The 18,488-nt window shown below is 38.1% G+C and overlaps 1 protein-coding gene and 1 pseudogene across 1 annotated transcript in view; both read right to left on the minus strand.

Annotated features, from left to right (window-relative positions):
- Positions 1–18,488, minus strand: part of CNTN5 (contactin 5) — a 635,147-nt gene that overhangs the window by 434,137 nt on the left and 182,522 nt on the right. The gene's annotated exons all lie outside the window — the stretch shown is intronic.
- LOC138092701 (small ribosomal subunit protein eS24 pseudogene) lies at positions 4,264–15,499 on the minus strand (annotated as a pseudogene).

Genomic DNA, 18,488 nt, shown 5'->3' on the forward strand with positions numbered 1-18,488 from the left:
TGGCCTCACAAAGAGTTGGACACAACTGAACAACTTTTGCTCACTTCAGATGCATTATTATTTTTTGTATTTTCAATAATTTAATTTGTGAAAGATTTTTGTCACTTTATAGAAGATTTCCTAAGTTATAGATAAAAGTTAAAACTTAAAATTACAATTAGAGGCTTAGTATGACTTTCAGGTCATGCACTAATCACTGTTAAAAGCATAATGCTAATACAGAAAAGTATAATGATAATATAGCAATGAAAATAACATTCACTCCATATATGGGGTTTACTATACATAATGAACATTTCTAAATCTTTTAGATGTATCAGTTCTGATACATACAACACTTTGAATTGATCTAATAATTATCCTTTTTTTGTCTTTTTTTAGTGTAAATTTATTTATTTTAATTGGAGGTTAGTTACTTTACAATATTGTATTGGTTTTGCCATACATCAACATGAATCCACTGCTGGGCATACACACCAAGGAAACCAGAATTGAAAGAGACACGTGTACCCCAATGTTCATTGTAGCACTGTTTATAATAGCCAGGACATGGAAGCAACCTAGATGTCCATCAGCAGATGAATGAATAAGAAAGCTGTGGTACATAGACACAATGGAGTATTACTCAGCCAGTAAAAAGAATTATCCTCTTTTTACTTCTGAGGAAACTGAATTAGAAAGTTTGAAAACTTTTCCAAAGCCTTGGCTATTAAATGCCACAGTCAGGATGTGAATTCATGACATCCAGCTCCAGAGTCTATGTTCTTTTCCATAATGCTAAGTAATGAAAGAATTGTATTCCATATGTTCTGTCATAAATCAGCACTTTGGAAAGAAACACATTTTTCCATAGGAAACTGTAACAAGTTGGTTGCTATATAACTCACAAAACACTACCTAGTTCATAAGATGTGATCTAAAGAAATTTAGACATAGATAACAGAAGAAAATAAAATACCTTTCCTCCCTGCACACGCTTTTTCATAGATGCAGAGCCAGGCTCAGACAAAAAAATTGAAAGTGAGTAAGAATTTTGCTTTAAAAAAATAAAGCTTTTTTGTTTAGTTTTTAATTTACCCTTTTTATTTGCCTTTCTTATCTAGTTCTTTTGGGTATGCTTTATTCTCTGTCTATGATGCCAGCCTAGCACTGGGGCCTTTGACAAATTCTTATTCTTTTTCAGTGATGTCAGTTCCACTCGGTCAATGCTCCTGATGACCCTGTGGAGGTAGTGCCTGTCCCTTTGGTGCCTCTGACATATGATGTCTCTTAATTTTACTTTTTGTACATGGTGATGTGACTTCTTTTAATAGAACCATAGCCTTGTCTATCTTTCCTTTTAGATCATGAGTCCTTTGTGGATCAGAGAATATGTTATTCTTGAATCCTCAACACTGGAAAAAAAAAAATAGTGTGCCAGATTTTTTAGGTGCATAATTATTTTATTCTTAACAACAATCTCAAGGCTGTTGTATGAATCAAGAAACCAAGGTTTAGCAAGGATAAGTCACAATTAAAATGAGGCAGATTTGGGAATACAAAATAATTAAGTCTGCCTCAATAGCTGTCTGTCTGACCCCATTTTTTAAAGTGATGCCAAATTCCCTTCCATTATCCTTCACATCATATCCAGCTCTCTTCCCAAATAATCCCTACTCATTTCTTCTTGGGAAGTTATCTCAGGAAGATATTAAAAGCAAAATTATATGACTTAGCCAATATATAATAAAGCAAAAAGTACTGTTCTCTGATTTTCTCTGTGGCATCTGATTTTTTTAAAGGAGACTTCTTATTCACTTCAATGATTGTTTAGTGAAATTTAGCTCAAGTGGTTTAAGTATTACAGTACAAGGATAAAGTTGTAGATAGTGGGTCTGTGTTTGACCAGATCTGTCTGAGAATCCATTTCTGAGGTTAGAGCCTCAAAATTGTTCCCAGAGTTCTCTTTTTTTTAATTTTTTGCAACTTGTTTTCTGCTTGCACTCACTTCTGAATTTCAAATGCTCTGAAAACTATTTGAGGGCATGTCTTTTGTTTAAACAAAAGCAAAATCAGAAGAACCTGTGACAGTGGTGACACATAGATACCACTTGTGAGGCATAGGACTAATTTTCACACTGGCTATCTATAAAATTTGTACTACTTATATTGATCATTGAGTTGTCAGGACAACAGTAAAATAATTCCTTATGTTGGCTTTAATTTATTTATTAAACCAGTGACACAAATGTTTTTAAAATCCTGGATTTGGTGCAATTTTCATTTTCTTTTCCTTTGTAGTTATTTTTTTAACACTGTGAAATTTGAAAAAGAATTTACCATTAAAGAAAAAAGTGTGCTATAAAACTTACTAATTATTAAGAAAATTAGGCTATGTATTCTCTTGATAGATATTTTGACAGATAATTAATACAATATAGCGGGCAACCTTAGATTCTCTATAGATGAATTCTGTCACTCCCAAAGATGTGCATAACCCCAATTTTACTCAAATGGGTTACTCCATTCTTGCTATCTAATTTCATAAACTTAATGGATTCTCTGTTTCTTGATGAACTGAGAAAAAATTCTTCACATCATCTACAGGGATGAAATTGGAAAGAAGCAGACTGCTGCAATGATAGGCCGGCTACTCATATGGACGATCATCTCTAACCATACTCTTTAAATTTTATTTCAGGTAGTATTGATGAAGTAATCTAAGGCCCCAGTTTGGCATTGAGATCATAAGGGAAGCATAAAGATACTGGGAAAAAGACACTATGACCTTGGGAGAGTCCCTTAACCAGGTGATCACTGAGCAATAAAGTATAACATTTAGCAGGATACATTTTAGAGTCACACACTTATAAGGTTAAGAGGACTTGCTGCCTCTTTCTGTATGGCAGATCTTTTAACAGTGAAAGAAAGATAAACTCAAATGCTGTTTTGCTGTGAGGACTAAGTGAGAGAACATATGAGATACTTTCAGCAAGGTGCCTGATGCATACGAAGGTCGCTAATCATTTTCAAGCCTTCCACTTATGCAGCTGCTATTTCCCTTCCACAGCACAAAGAGACAAGGGTTATAAAATAGCAAGAAGCAGCATTCAGTTTTAAAATATTCTGTATAAAGGCAAGATTATATTGGTGTAAGTAAATTTCTTCCTAGTATTTCTACTTTGAAGAACACAGTACTCATTTGAATATATGAGTTTCAGTATGTGGTATTCTTTTTAAAAAAAAAAAAAACAGTCTTATTTTATGATAAATTTCCCAATATCTCATTGGGGTGAACTATGGAAGAAACACTTATAAATATTACAAATGACTTTCCAGAAGAAGTAGTTTTAGAGTACTCAATATCCTGGATGTGATTTTTAGTACTGGAGAATAAAAATGATCAGAAAATAATAAAATTCAATAAAGATACAAATAAGGATGTAAATTCAATCACCTTGAAGGATAAGGGAAACCTTAAAATATCCACCATAGAGTTACTCTATTTTAGACAAATTAACTGAGACTAAATGTGAGAATTAGTTCAGGAGGGAAAAAAAAAAATGAAAGGAAATCATTTAAAATGATTCATAGGGAGACTTAAGGTTATTCTTAAATACTTTATTTGATGCTCAGAGAAAAATCAGATAGATCATATTAAGAACAGCAGTGCAAGGTAAAAGAAGGAAAAATGGCATGTAGGAAAATAGGAATCTTGTTAATACTAGGCATGCGTGTGTGCTCAGTCACTCAGTTGTGTCCTATTCTTTGGGTCCCCATGGATTATAATCCACCAGGCTCCTCTGTCCACGGGATTCTTCATGCAAGAATACTGTATTGGATTCCCATTTCCTCCTCCACATGATCCTCCCAACCCAGGAAATGAACCCGTGTCTCCTGCATCTCCTGCACTGACAAGTGTATTCTCTACCACTGAGCCACCTAGAAACTGCTAGGAAGATTGTCTACATAAAGTGAGTAGACTTATGGCACCCATGGCAACTCAGTTATGAGGATACTCCAATAAAAGCAGCATATTGATCTAAATTTCACAATCTAAACTTGCATGTAGATCTTAAACTACCTCTTTCATCTAATCCTCTCTCTGAAGGAATAGCAGGAATAGAATGACCCCATTAGTGGAATCTAGGTGATATATTTAAAGATCTGGGTTCTCTTGAGACCTCCCAAGAGAGCAGTCTTCATTTTTTTTAAGGTCTTAGTTTCTTAATTCTCTCATGAGAAATCTGTACAATCACCACAGACATAGTCACTGTAGAATCTTTACTCCTTCTCTTTGTCAGCATTGTCATTGACCTTTGTAGCCCCTCTGACTTTCTTCAATCTGTTTTTGCATTCCTTTTGATGTTGTCTTGAAGTCTTCTTCTTCTCATACAGGCCATGTCTTACAAGACTGTGTTTGGGCTCAATCTTCCTCATGTAATTCAAGGAACTGTAAATCATTTCAAAGCCAGCTGTCCTGCTCCCACCAAAATGAGTTCTGAATCCAAAAACAAAAATGACATCTGGTGTGATCTTGTATATTTTGGCTAGTTTTTCCAAAATTTTTGTCTTAGGTATTGTTGCCTTTCCAAGGTGAAGGACATCAATGACCATTTTTTTCCATTGAAGTAGTCTGTTGGCCATTAACTTCCGGATATAGATATATACTGTGTTATTCGTGTTGGTGGCTCCAGTCTTGATTCTTAAAGATATTGCATAGTCTACTAGCTGACTATGGTTTTGGGAGGGCCTTATGACTCACTGGACCTGAGAAAGGAAGTATTTTTGCATCTTAGGGAGAGAGACCATTTGCCTTTAATTATTCCTAGCAGCTTCACTTGGGAGAGGGTTACTGGGGTTCTTAGGGGAGGGAGGGGAGCAGAAAAACTTGCTGCATTTTGACAAAGAATTGTGGATTGTCAATGTGTTTTCCTTACATTTCTGGAGTTAAAAACTCTGGTTTTCAGGACCACTCCAGAAATTCTGATTGAGTAGATCTTGAGTGTAGCCCAATATTTTTGTTTTTTACATGCACCCTAGATTATTCTCATTCAAGTTTTTAAGGATCACTGTATTAAAAGCTTGTCTATTAAATGTAATTTTATGGATTTCCAAAAGCTTTTGATCATTTTAATGCTAAATATTATTTCAAATTAACAAACAGATAGTGAATAGAAACAACATGAAGGAAAAATATTTTGTTATGAAATACCTTACGTAGAGGAAGCAACATGTTGGCAAAGTAGAATAGTATTATGGGGATAAGTTGGAGCTGCGATTTGTTGATAATTTTGTAAACTATCTTAGTATAAGAAGTATTCTACAGTGGAAATAATAAAATCTCCAGATTTTTAGATGACACTGAGCTCTACTGGATAGTGAAATATCGAGCTGCCAAATACAATTTGCATGACAATGACATAAAGTTGTGGGTGGGTATTATGAATGTGGCAGATGGATTTCAATATGGACAAACAGAAATGCTTTTACAATAAAATCCAAACTATACTTATTATATGGTAGATTTTATTCTCTTTATTGTAATGAACAAGCTGTGTGATTTTAAGGAAATCATTCAAACATTTGCAGCAGAGATAGGAATTAAAATGGTATCTCAGAAGAGAGAACCAAAAGAGAAGGAATTGAGTCAGAAAATTCTGGAGTATTTTTTGATTGGATAATATGAGTGAAGACAAGTGATGGAATATAGAACTTCTTTCAGTGCTGCTACCCCTCACCCCAACCTCTATTAAAGCCTCAATTCTGAACAGAGGAGTTTGAATTTACACAGCACATAACAGCAGCAACAAATAATATAGTAATAGTCTAGGAAAGTAGTTTCTTACTGCAATTACCCACACACTAGTGAATGTAGTGGTACTTGTGTCATAAATACTGTGTGAATAGCTAATTTTTACTAAAGCTCACAATGTATCAGGCATTGTTCTAATTGATTTTTATTTATTAATGCATTTAATCCTCTTAATAACCCCAGGAGACAAGTATCCATACTATCCCTTTGTTCAGATGAATAAATTGAAGCACAAGCAGGTTAAGTTTCTTGTTCCATCATAAAGTAGGTGGTAAATCAGACCTGGCTTTATGACTGATTTACTTTAAACAAAATTAATAAAAATACATTCTAGTTTAAATCTCTTTAATGATGCCACTCTTAAGAACTTGCTTTCTGTTAGCTTCCTTGACTGATAGTAAAATATGTGGTGTTATAGCTACTTCACTGGTATTGTACCTGAGACCATTTTTATCTGCTATAGCCTAGAACATAGATGTACTCTGGAAAGTGAATTTTGAATAAGAAAGTTATTCACCTACTGTGAACTTCAGAAAACAGTATTTGAAACCCACTGATTTAGGCAAGTGGCCTTAGAAAGCATCACTATGAACAAAGCTAGTGGAGGTGATGGAATTCCAATAGACTTATTTCAAATCTGAAAGATGATGCTGTGAAAGTGCTGCACTCAATATGTCAGCAAATTTGGAAAACCCAGCAGTGGCCACAGGACTGGAAAAGGTCAGTTTTCATTTCAATCCCAAAGTAAGGCAATACCAAAGAATGCTCAACTACTGCACAACTGCACTCATCTCACATGCTAGAAAAGTAATGCTCAAGATTCTCCAAGCCAGGCTTCAGCAATACGTGAATCATGAACTTCCAGATGTTCAATCTGGTTTTAGAAAAGGAAGACAAACCAGAGATCAAATTGCCAACACCCGCTGGATCATTGAGAAAGCAAGAGAGTTCCAGAAAAACATCTATTTCTGCTTTATTGACTATGCCAAAGCCTTTGACTGTGTGGATCAAAATAAACTGTGGAAAATTCTGAAAGAGATGGGAATACTAGACCACCTGACTTGCCTCTCGAGAAACCTATATGCAGGTCAGGAAGCAACAGTTAGAACTGGACGTGGAACAACAGACTGGTTCCAAATAGGAAAAGGAGTACATCAAGGCTGTATACTGTCACCCTGCTTATTTAACTTCTATGCAGAGTACATCATGAGAAACACTGGGCTGGAAGAAGCACAAGCTGGAATCAAGATTGCCGGGAGAAACATCAATAACCTCACATATTCAGATGACACCACCTTTATGGCAGAAAGTGAAGAGGAACTAAAAAGCCTCTTGATAAAAGTGAAAGAAGAGAATGAAAAAGTTGGCTTAAAGCTCAACATCCAGAAAACGAAGATCATGGCATCTGGTCCCATCACTTCATGGGAAATAGATGGGGAAACAGTGGAAACAGTGTCAGACTTTATTTTGGGGGGCTCCAAAATCACCACAGATGGTGACTGCAGACATGAAAATAAAAGACACTTACTCCTTGCAAGAAAAGTTATGACCAACCTAGATAGCATATTCAAAAGCAGAGACATTACTTTGCCAACAAAGGTCCAGCTAGTCAAGGCTATGGCTTCTCCAGTGATCATGCATGAATGTGAGAGTTGGACTCTGAAGAAAGCTGAGCACCAAAGAATTGATGCTTTTGAACTGTGGTGTTGGAGAAGACTCTTGAGAGTCCCTTGGACTGCAAGGAGATCCAACCAGTCCATTCTGAAGAAGATCAGCCCTGGGATTTCTTTGGAAGGAATGATGCTAAAGCTGAAACTCCAGTACTTTGGCCACCTCATACGAAGAGTTGACCCATTGGAAAAGACTCTGATGCTGCGAAGGTTTGGGGGCAGAAGGAGAAGGGGACGACAGAGGATGCGATGGCTGAATGGCATCACTGACTCAATGGATGTGAGTTTGAGTGAACTCCGGGAGTTGGTGATGGACAGGGAGGCCTGGCGTGCTGCGATTCATGGGGTCACAAAGAGTTGGACACAACTGAACGACTGAACTGAACTGAACTGAACTGATCCAGGCAACAGGCAAAGATTGTTGTAATTAGAAGTGCAAAGAAGAATGAAATTGAAGAATTTCAAATTGCAATAGATTTCACAGGGCTTGCCAAACCTATGGAATATGTATGAAGTCATGAAACAGGGCAGGCTTTCTTGATAAAGAATCCACCTACAATGAGTCAGAGGGTTCCACTGGAGAAGGAAATGACAACTCACTCCAGTATTCTCTCCTGGGATATCTGATGGACAGAGGAGCCTGGTGAGCTATAGTCCATGGGTGGCAAAAGAGTAGGACATGACTTGGCGACTAAACAACAATGACAACATGATATGAGAAGCTTTCTGACTGATCCAGAAATATTTGCATTAGATGTTTAGAAGAAAAGTGATCTCTAATAATAGATATCAGTTGAAGAAGTTAGTTTGTAGGAAATTTTAAAGTGAAAAAAGAAATAGAAGTGCCCAGTAAAGATGAATATTTAGAAATATAGATGGGGCATAAGAGTAGAATCCTGAAGAAACACACCACTTGGAAGGATAAGCCTTCTTAAGTCCTTCAGGGAAAACATGCCAAGCATAAATAAACCAGACAAATGGGTAAAGACACATTCAGACTAGTAGGTAAATGGAATGATTGATTTAGGGAGTAGATTGAAGAGACATAGTGAAAGGTACAGATGAACCTGTTCAAGAGCATCTGTGGATGCTGCGATTAGTCACTTCAGTCATGTCTGATTATTTGTAACCCCATGGACTGTGGCCAACTAGGCTCCTCTGCCCATAGGATTCTCCAGGCAAGAACACTAGAGTTGGTTGCCATTTCCTTCTCCAGAGGATCTTCCAAACCCAAGGATTGAACCCATATCTCCTGTGTCTCCTGCATTACAGGCTGATTCTTTACGGTGAGCCACCAAGGAAACCCACAGGAACATCTGGAGCCAGGTAGATTGAAAAAAAAAAAAAAAAGAAGAAGAAGAAAGAAAATGTTTTCAGACTTAAACTGATTTTTATAGGTCAAGAATGATGGAGACTGAGAAAAATCTGGTGTGTCTGACAAATAGAAACTTGACAAATTTTGAGAAAACACCTTGAGTGGTTTGTTGAGGTTCAGTGCCAGATTGCAGACTATGAGATACATTTATGAGGAGACAATGAGGAAATATAGCATGGAGACGGTGAGTAGACTAGTCTGATAACAGAAAAGGAAGTCAGATTAAAGGTAGTGAATTACATTTTTCATTCAAAGACTAACTCAAAGTTCTTAGTTCTTTGCTTATGTTAAGAATGCTATATTCACCATTATGATGCCAGTTATCAGAAGTTTACATTCTTTGGACTTTTAATTCCTAAATGACAGTATCAAGTTTACATATAGGCAACCAGAAAAATCTAAATTAGATTCATATTTAAGCAATTTATCTTATTATTTGTAAGCACTTATTAAATAATTCTTCCAAGTTTCTAAGACATATTAAAGGATTTAATTTAAAAAATGCACATTGTTTTCTCTGATACAATTTTTTGTTTCCATAGATAGAAGTTCAAATTGTTTTCATAAATCTGCTTGAGGATAAATTGAATTGTATGCAATGACTGACTGGCAAGGACATCTGAAAAAATTATTCAGAACATCCAATGATTCTTGATGTTTTTATTTAACTTGTAGTACATCAAGATAATAAGCTTTCCAGACAGACATATAGAAAAATAAATAAAGGATTAATAAAAGCCAAATTAGTATCTTATATTCCTGCAGAACTTGACATAAAAACTTAATACTATTCAGCTTCTTTACAATAAATAAATATCTTCCAGTAATAGTGTGCTGGTCACAAGTTTCCAAGTTCCTTGAAACTATCCATAAGTTGAAAACTCTGAAAAAAGGATTAGAACAAGAAAAAGTCTCCTGGGTTTAGGGTAAAACATTTAATACCCAGCACGAATCTAGTACTAGTATGTACAGCCTGGTATACTGGAGTAGGTATAGCCTTTCCTCTCTCCAGGGGATCTTCCCAATCCAGGGATCGAACCCAGGTCTCCCACATTGTAGGCAGATTGTTTACCAACTGAGTCACAAGGGAAGCCCAAGAATACTGGAGTGGGTAGCCTATGCCTTCTCCAGTGGATCTTCCTAACCTAGGAATCAAACAGGGGTCTCCTGCTTTGCAGGAGGATTCTTTACCAACAGAGCTATCAGGGAAGTAAAGATACCCTATGTTCAAGGGCACAGGAGAAGCCCCAGAAAGATGGTAGGAGGGGCAAAATTGCATTTAGAATCAAACCCCATACTAGCCAGAGATGCTAGGAGGACTCAAACAAACCTTGTGTGAACCAGGACCCAGAGACCCCACAGAGACTGAGCAAAAAATGTTTCAGTGTCTCCTGCAGAGGTATGGGTCAGCAGTGGACTGCTGAAGGGGAAGGGGTTCTGGGTGCAGCAGACTTGGGTATGGCATAAGCCCTGTTGGGGGAGGTCGCCATTAACCCCACCACAGAGCCTCTAGAACTTACACAGGACTGGGAAACAGATGCTGGGAGGGCAAAAACAAAACCTTGTGCATACCAAGACCCAAGAAAAAGGAACAGTGACCCCATAAGAGACTGACCCAGATTTGCTCATGAATGTCCAAGAGTCTCTGGCAGAGAAGTGGGTTGGCAGTGGCCTGCTGCAGGGCTGAGGGCCCTGAGTGCAGCAGTGCATGAATAGGACCTTTTGAAGAAGGTCGACATTATCTTCATTACGTCCACCATGGTTTGGCCTCAGGTCAAACAACAGAGAGGGAACACAGCCACACCCATCGACAGAAAACTGGATTAAAGATTTACTGAACATGGCCCCCGCCCATCAGAACAAGACCCTGTTTCCCCCTCAGTCAGTCTCTCCCATCAGGAAGCTTCCATGTTTCTTCTCCTTCTTCATCAGAGGGCAGATAGAATGAAAACCACAATCACAGAAACCTAACCAATCTGATCACAGGGACCACAGCCTTGTCTAACTCAATGAAACTATGAGCCATGCCTTGTAGGGCCACCCATGATGGACAGTTCATGGTGGAGAGTTCTGACAAAAGGTGGTTCACTGGAGAAAGAAATGGTTAACCACTGCAGTATTCTTGCCTTGAGAATTCCATGAAAAGAATACCAAAGCAAAAAGATAGGACACAGGTAGGTGCCCAATATGCTACTGGAGTTCAGTGGAGAAATAACTCCAGAAAGAATGAAGAGATGGAGCCAAAGCAAAAACAAAACCCAGTTGTGGATGTGACTAGCGATGGAAGTAAAGTCCAATGGTGTAAAGAGCAATATTGCATAGGAACCTGAAACGTTAGGCAAATTGGAAGTGGTAAAACAGGAGATGGCAAGAGTGAACATTGACATTTTAGGAAGCAGTGAACTAAAATGGGCTAGAATGAGTGAATTTAACTCAGATGACCATTATATCTACTACTGTGGGCAAGAATCACTTAGAAGAAAAGGAGTAGTCATCATAGTCAACAAGAGAATCTGAAATGCAGTTCTTGGATGCAATCTCAAAAATGACAGAATGATCTCTGTTCTATTCCAAGGCAAACCATTCAATATCACAGTAATCCAACTCTATGCCCCATCCAGTAATGCTGAAGAAGCTGAAGTTGAACAGTTTTATGAAGACCTACAAGACCTTCTAGAACTAACAAGCAAAAAGGATGTCCTTTCCATTACAGGAGAATGGAATGCAAAAGCAGAAAGTTAACAGATACCTGGACTAACAAGCAAATTTGGCCTTGGAGTACAAAAAGAAGCAGGTCAAAGGCTAACAGAGTTTTGTCAAGAGAACACATTGATCATAGCACGCACCCTCTTCCAACAACACAAGAGAAGACTCTACACATGGTCATCACCAGGTGGTCAACACTGAAATTAGATTGATTATATTCTTTGTGGCCAAAGATGGAGATGCTCTATAGAGTCAGCAAAAACAAGGCTGGGAGCTGACTGTGGCTCAGATAATGAAATCCTTATAGCCAAATTCAGACTTAAATTGTAGAAAGTAGGGGAAACCACTAGACCATTCAGGTATGACCTAAATCAAAGCCCTTATGATTATACAGTGGAAGTGACAAATAGATTCAGGGGATTAGATCAGACAGACAAAATGCCTGAAGAACTATGGATGGAGGTTTATGACATTGTACAAGAAGCAGCGATCAAGACCATTCCAAAGAAAAGGAATGCAAAGTGGCAAAATGGTTGTCTGAGGAGGCCTTACAACTAGCTGAGGAAAGAAAAGATTTAAAAGGCAAAGGAGAAAAGGAAAGATATACCCATTTGAATGCAGAGTTCCAAAGAATAGCAAGGAGAAATAAGAAAGCCTCAGTGATTAATACAAAGAAATAGAAGAAAACAACAGAATGGGAAAGACTAAAGATCTCATAAGAAAATGAGAGATACCAGGGAATATTTCATTCAAAGATGGGCACAATAAAGGATAGAAATGGTACGTACCTAACAGAAGCAGAAGATATTAAGAAGAGGTGACAAGAATACACAGAACTATATAAAAATTATCTTCATGACCCAGAAAATCACAACGGTGTGATCACTCACCTAGAGCCTGACATCCTGGAATGTGAAGTCAAATGGGCCTCAGGAACCATCAGTATGAACAAAGGTGGTGGACGTGATGGAATTCCAGTTGAGTTATTTCAAATCCTAAAAGATGATGCTGTGAAAGTGCTGCACTCAATATACCAGCAAATTTGGAAAACTCAGCAGTGGCCACAGGGCTGGAAAATGTCAGTTTTCATTTCCATCCCAAAGAAAGCTAATGTGAAGAATGCTCAAACTACTGCATAATTGCACTCGTCTCACATGTTAGCAAAGTAATGCCCCAAATTCTCCAAGCCAGGCTGCAACAGTACGTGAACCATGAATTTCCAGCTGTTCAAGCTGGATTTACAAAAGGCAGACGAACCAGAGATCAAATTGCCAACATCCACTGGATCTTCAAAAACTCAAGAGAGTTCCAGAAAAACATCTACTGCTTTACTGACTATGTCAAAGCCTTTGACTGTGTGGATCACAACAAACTATTGAAAATTCTTAAAGAAATGGGAATACTAGACTATCTGACCTGCCTCCTGAGAAATCTGTATGCAGGTCAAGAAGCCACAGTTAGAATGTGACATGGAAGACAGACTGGTTCCAAATCAGTAAAAGGAATACGTCAAGACTGACTGTTGTCACCCTGCTTATGTAACATATATGCAGAATAAACCATGAGAAATTCTGGGCTGGATGAAGCACAAGATGGAATTAAAATTGCTGGGAGAAATATAAATAACCTCAGATATGCAGATACCATCTCCCTTATGGCAGAAAATGAAGAATTAAAAAGCCTCTTGATGAAAGTGAAAGAGCAGAGTGAAAATGTTGGCTTAAAACTCAAAATTCAGAGAAATAAGATCCTGGCATCTGGTCCTATCACTTCATGCAAATAGATGGGGAAACAATGGGAACAGGGAAATGTTTTATTTTGGGGGGCTCCAAAATGACTGCAGATGGTGATTGCAGCTATGAAATTAAAAGACACTTGCTCCTTGGAAGAAAAGTTATGATCAACCTAGACAGCGTATGTAAAAACAGAGACATTCCTTTCCACCAAAGGTCCATCTAGTCAAAGCTGTGGTTTTTCCAGTAGTCATGTATGGATGTGAGAGTTGGACTATAAACAAAGCTCAGCACCAAAGAATTGATGCTTTTGAACTGTGATGTTGGAGAAGACTCTTGAAAGTCCCTTGGACTGCAAAGAGATCCAACCAGTCCATCCTAAAGGAAATCAGTCCTGAATATTCATTGAAAGGACTGATGCTGAAGCTGAAATTCCAATACTTTGGCCACCTGATATAAGAACTGACTCAGTGGAAAAGACCCTGGTGCTGGGAAAGATTGAAGGTGGAAAGGAAAAGCAATGACAGAGAATGAGATGGTTGGATGGCATCACCGACTTGATGGACGTGAGTTTGAGCAAGCTTCGGGATTTGGTGATGGACAGGAAAGCCTGACATGCTGCAGTCCATGGGGTCACAAAGAGTCGGACACAATTGAGGGACTGAACTAACACAATCTAGAAGACAAAAAGAGATAAACTAAGAATACTCAAGTCCATTCTGATTATCATATCCCATTCTGGGATAAATGGGCTGATCAGGAAATAAGAATGACTTTGCTGAATCTCATTGTTTGAGTGGCAAAACCAATTTAGGTGTTTGAAAGAGAGAGTAGCACAGGATCCATTCTGTCTGTACTTTATCTGGAGCAAAACCAACACAGAAGGTTGGAGTGGAACAGGGGTACATTTTAACTGATGTTTAGTCCAACAAAGGTTGTTATTTCTGATTCAATGACAGTGACCTTAAGTGCTGAATTACCAGCAGAGGGTTAACAACCAGTTCTCTCTGGTTGTAGAATGGTAAGAACCCTGATAGGCTTCTCAGTTGGTGCTAGTGATAAAGAGCCCTCCTGCAAGTCCAGGAGACAAAGGAAACATGGGTTCAATCCCTGGGTTGGGAAGATCCCCTGGAAAAGGATATGGCAATCCACTCCAGTGTTCTTGCCTGGAGAATTCCATGGACAGAGTAGCCTGGGAGGCTACAGTTCATTGGGTTATACAGTCAGACATGAGTGAAGGGACTTAGCACACACTATTGTAAGAACACTGAAACGTAGCCTTTGGATTTTTTATGTTGTAGTTACTCCCATTATGGTTGAACTCAGTCTACCAAGACATGAAGAGAGGCCGACAACCAACTATTCCAAGCAGGGACAAGACAGCTTCAGTATACTGCTAGAATAGCCATGCATATTTCACACAATAAGTGATAAAAGTAAATTGCTTCAGGCTTCTCTTTGGTCTTTGTATAGTTTTCTGTGTCCCTGAATTAAGACCCTTAACCACATCTGCAAAAATCTCTTTACTATATAAGGTAACATTCAAAGATTCCAGGAATTAAGAAATGAATGGCTTGGGGCCATTATGCAACCTACCACAATCTTCAAGGGTATGCCATTTTTCGATATTTTTCAACTACTTTTAGGACCTGCCTTATTCAGCAGTGAATTAATGCGGTTGATTCATAAATTATGTAAGCATGTAATTCTGCGCATAATTTCCTCATTGACACAATTCTTGCTCTAAAAGTAAACCTGATGTCTACACATACATCCTTGGCTCATAACTTTGCCTGTAGTTCATTTTTGAAAAAATGCCATCAGATTTTCCACCACCACTAAATCTTAGGTTATCTGCATCTACAGTCTTTTTATTTTTCTCCCCACTGTGGCAACTGATGAATTCTCTAATAAAGGCCACACTCTTTCTGCATGCATGCTGACTATATCCTAACTCATTATACAAGCTCCTTCCTTAATTATTCTTCTCTCTTCAGCACTATCCGACTTGAGGGGTGACAAAAGAACCCAAGGACTATTTTTATTGATATTTTTTTCTTTTCTTTTTTTCATCCTCTCTCTACCACTTTGGAGCCACTATTGCCCTGGAGAAGGGTCTGAAGAAATTCCTTCAGACCTACCCTAGGAACGAATTCGACCTTGTAGGTGAAGATTCTGTCTGGAACAGAAGAGGCGTGAGGAGCCCACCGTTGTACACCATGGATTGTGGGAAGATGCTTTGCTCTAGTGAACCTATTATCACAACGTAATGTTCCTCTCTGTACCTAGAAATGCATTTAGTATCACGTATGATATCAGTAGACTGATCTAAACATTTTGTTTTTAATTCATACTTGCTTGTATATATTTTCCATCCTTTCATGTTAATACCTGTAAGGTTTTTAGAACAATGTCTCACATGTATCGATTAGTTGTAAATGTTGATTGAAGAAACATAAGACAAACTGAGAAAACATCTCCAAAACTAGGCTGAGAACTTGAATGACAATAGAAATGAAAGTTTGAGCTTGTCATACATGAGGCAGAGATAGTGAGACCTTGAAATAAGACCAGAAATAATAGTGTAGGGGAGGCAGAAGTGTGTCGTATCAAGGGAGAGATACAGCAGTTGTATGAATAAAAGGCTGCCAAAAGAGAGAAGTGATTAAAGGGAGGTGATTAATAAAGTTTTATGTGCTTTGCAGAATGTCGTCTCCTTGTTTATTACCCTTCAAACCATTAGCAAAATTCTGTATTACTTATAAATGCCTTTGATGCTACATTTGTCTGTCTTGTTTACAGTGCAGTGATCTGTGAGAGTGCTCCATGGAGCACTGCACCAGGGCAGGCAGATCCTATGATGCATGGTTACACTCAGTACTTAGGGTACTATCACCCTTTGTGTTATATTGTAAACTACCTAAGGACAATTACTGCATTTGTTTTTCCCTCCATTATATCCCCATTGTGTAACAAATCATCTGACACATACTAGGTGTGCAACAGATCTGTAAATGTGTGAAGATAATTTTTCACAGTGCCAGCAGAGGAAAATCTGATCATGTTGCTCATGTGCTTGCTATCTTCTAAAGTTTCCCTCTCTGTATTCTGGATAATTATTGCATGTCTAAATGACCTTGGCCAGAATTTTTACTCCCTGAAAGTGCCACTGCAGCCAGGTCTGCGGAGACACAACCAGTTTCACTCAGTTGCAACTTGAGAGCATCCTGTAAATGTACATGGGAATTAACTGCCTGTAGAGTTGCCTTTAGGAGTGGAAGCCCATTGATTTGTCTGCCAATGAGATTATCCTGAATGCATTTCATAAGGCTCTGGCACTGTGGGACCAAGCTTCAGCTGCATGTCAAAGTGGTTGCCTCCATAATGCAACCCCCCTTTTCACTATTTCATTCCTCAACCGCACCCCAATGAACACTCCTGCTTTCTGGAATACAATTCATATAAACTATCTAAAAACAAATTTTTTTCCAAGCCAAGATAATATATTTTGCAATAGTTTATAAAGCTTTATTTTTATTCAAAGGGAAATAATTTGCCTATGTATATAGTCTCTGTTATTTTTAAAAAGATCTTCCTTTTTTCTAAGAAGTGCAAAACCACAATGTTCTGAAATGATTTTTATAGCTAACTCTATGGTCACAGCAGATTAAAGGTAATTTTTATATTCAAACCCCTGCAGAGGTGTTTGCCAAGTTTGAAGAAATATCCATTATAATGCCTGTCTCTGCAGTGAGAGGTTTGTAAAACCCAGCAGGAATTGCAGTTGACTGTGATGCAAAAATGGAATCATCCATGATCATATTCTATTTTTATTTTCAGACTAAGTGTTGAATATAAGCCACCTACTTGGGAAGTCATTCAAGAATATGTCCTTCTTACCAATGCACTCTTCAATTACTATTTTGAAGAGAGATCAAATAGTAATGTAAAAGACTTTTGAATTACAAACAATTCAAAACTATTGAATGCCTTTCTGTGAAAGCGAAATTGTTAGCTTCTCAGTCCTATCAGACTCTTTGTGACCCCATGAACTGTAGCCTGCCAGGTTCCACTGTCCATGATATTCTCCAGGCAAGAATAATGGAATGGGAAGCTATTCCCTTCTCCAGCATATCCTTTATACCCAGGGACTGAACCTTAGACTCCTAAACTGCAGGCAGATTTTTTACCATCTAAGCCACCAGAAATGATATTAAATATTTCCTGGGTTTTTTTCTTATTTTATTGATATAAACTCTATATCTCTTCAGTAAGCTCAGTAATTTTTAATAGAAACAGTTCATTTAGAAATATATATAAATACTATATCTAAGAAGCTTGGACACTGTTGTGTTTTCCCAGTGCGATAAGCTTGGTTTCTTTTTGAGACGGGGTGCCTGTGAGAGGTGGATCGACAGTCAGTTCTGCTTCGATGTGAAGGCCTGGAACTGGCTGTTGGGATGCAGACATTCACGTGCAAAAATGAGAAGTTTTTGTATTCTGTGCCACAATTCACATTAACAACTTTAGCTTTCCTTGGGAAGCTCACTCATGTCATTGAGACAAACTTTTTTTTTTGGTCTTATTGAATGTAGGAACAGGGAAGAGAGTAGATTCCATTATTGATAGATGATATAGATGTTTAACATACATACCACAAGTCTTCCTTTGTTTGGCACAATTTCTTATGCCCACCCTTAGCTAACTTTGATTTCAGAGTTTTTTCAGGTTTTCACTGAGTGGCTTTTAGCCCTTTCTTTGTATCCCATAAACTTTATTCTAGGTTGGCTCAGCGGTAAAGAATCTGCCTGCAATGCAGGAGAAGCAGGTTTGATCCCTGGGTCTGAAAGATCCCCTCAGGGAGGAAGAGACAACCCACTCCAGTATTCTTGTTGGGGGAAATCCCATGGACGGAGGAGCCTGGTGGGCTACAATCCATAGGGTCACAAAGAGTCAGACACGACTGAGAATCTGAGCCTGACTAATACTTAGACTCACATCCTTCCTTATCCTTCCAGAAATATGTCAATGTGTCTCATTTTTTAATGAACTGCTGCCTCTCCTCACTGATGACATGAATATTTCTACCAGGCTTCAGAATAGAGACAGGAGACAAATACAGGAACCCAGTCCACCGACTTGAGCTGTACGCCCACTTCTCACTGAATTAATCATTTTCCTTGATTTCCTTGACACTACATTACTGTTTT

This window comes from Capricornis sumatraensis, chromosome 16, assembly GCF_032405125.1.
Source record: "Capricornis sumatraensis isolate serow.1 chromosome 16, serow.2, whole genome shotgun sequence".
Taxonomy (NCBI): domain Eukaryota; kingdom Metazoa; phylum Chordata; class Mammalia; order Artiodactyla; family Bovidae; genus Capricornis; species Capricornis sumatraensis.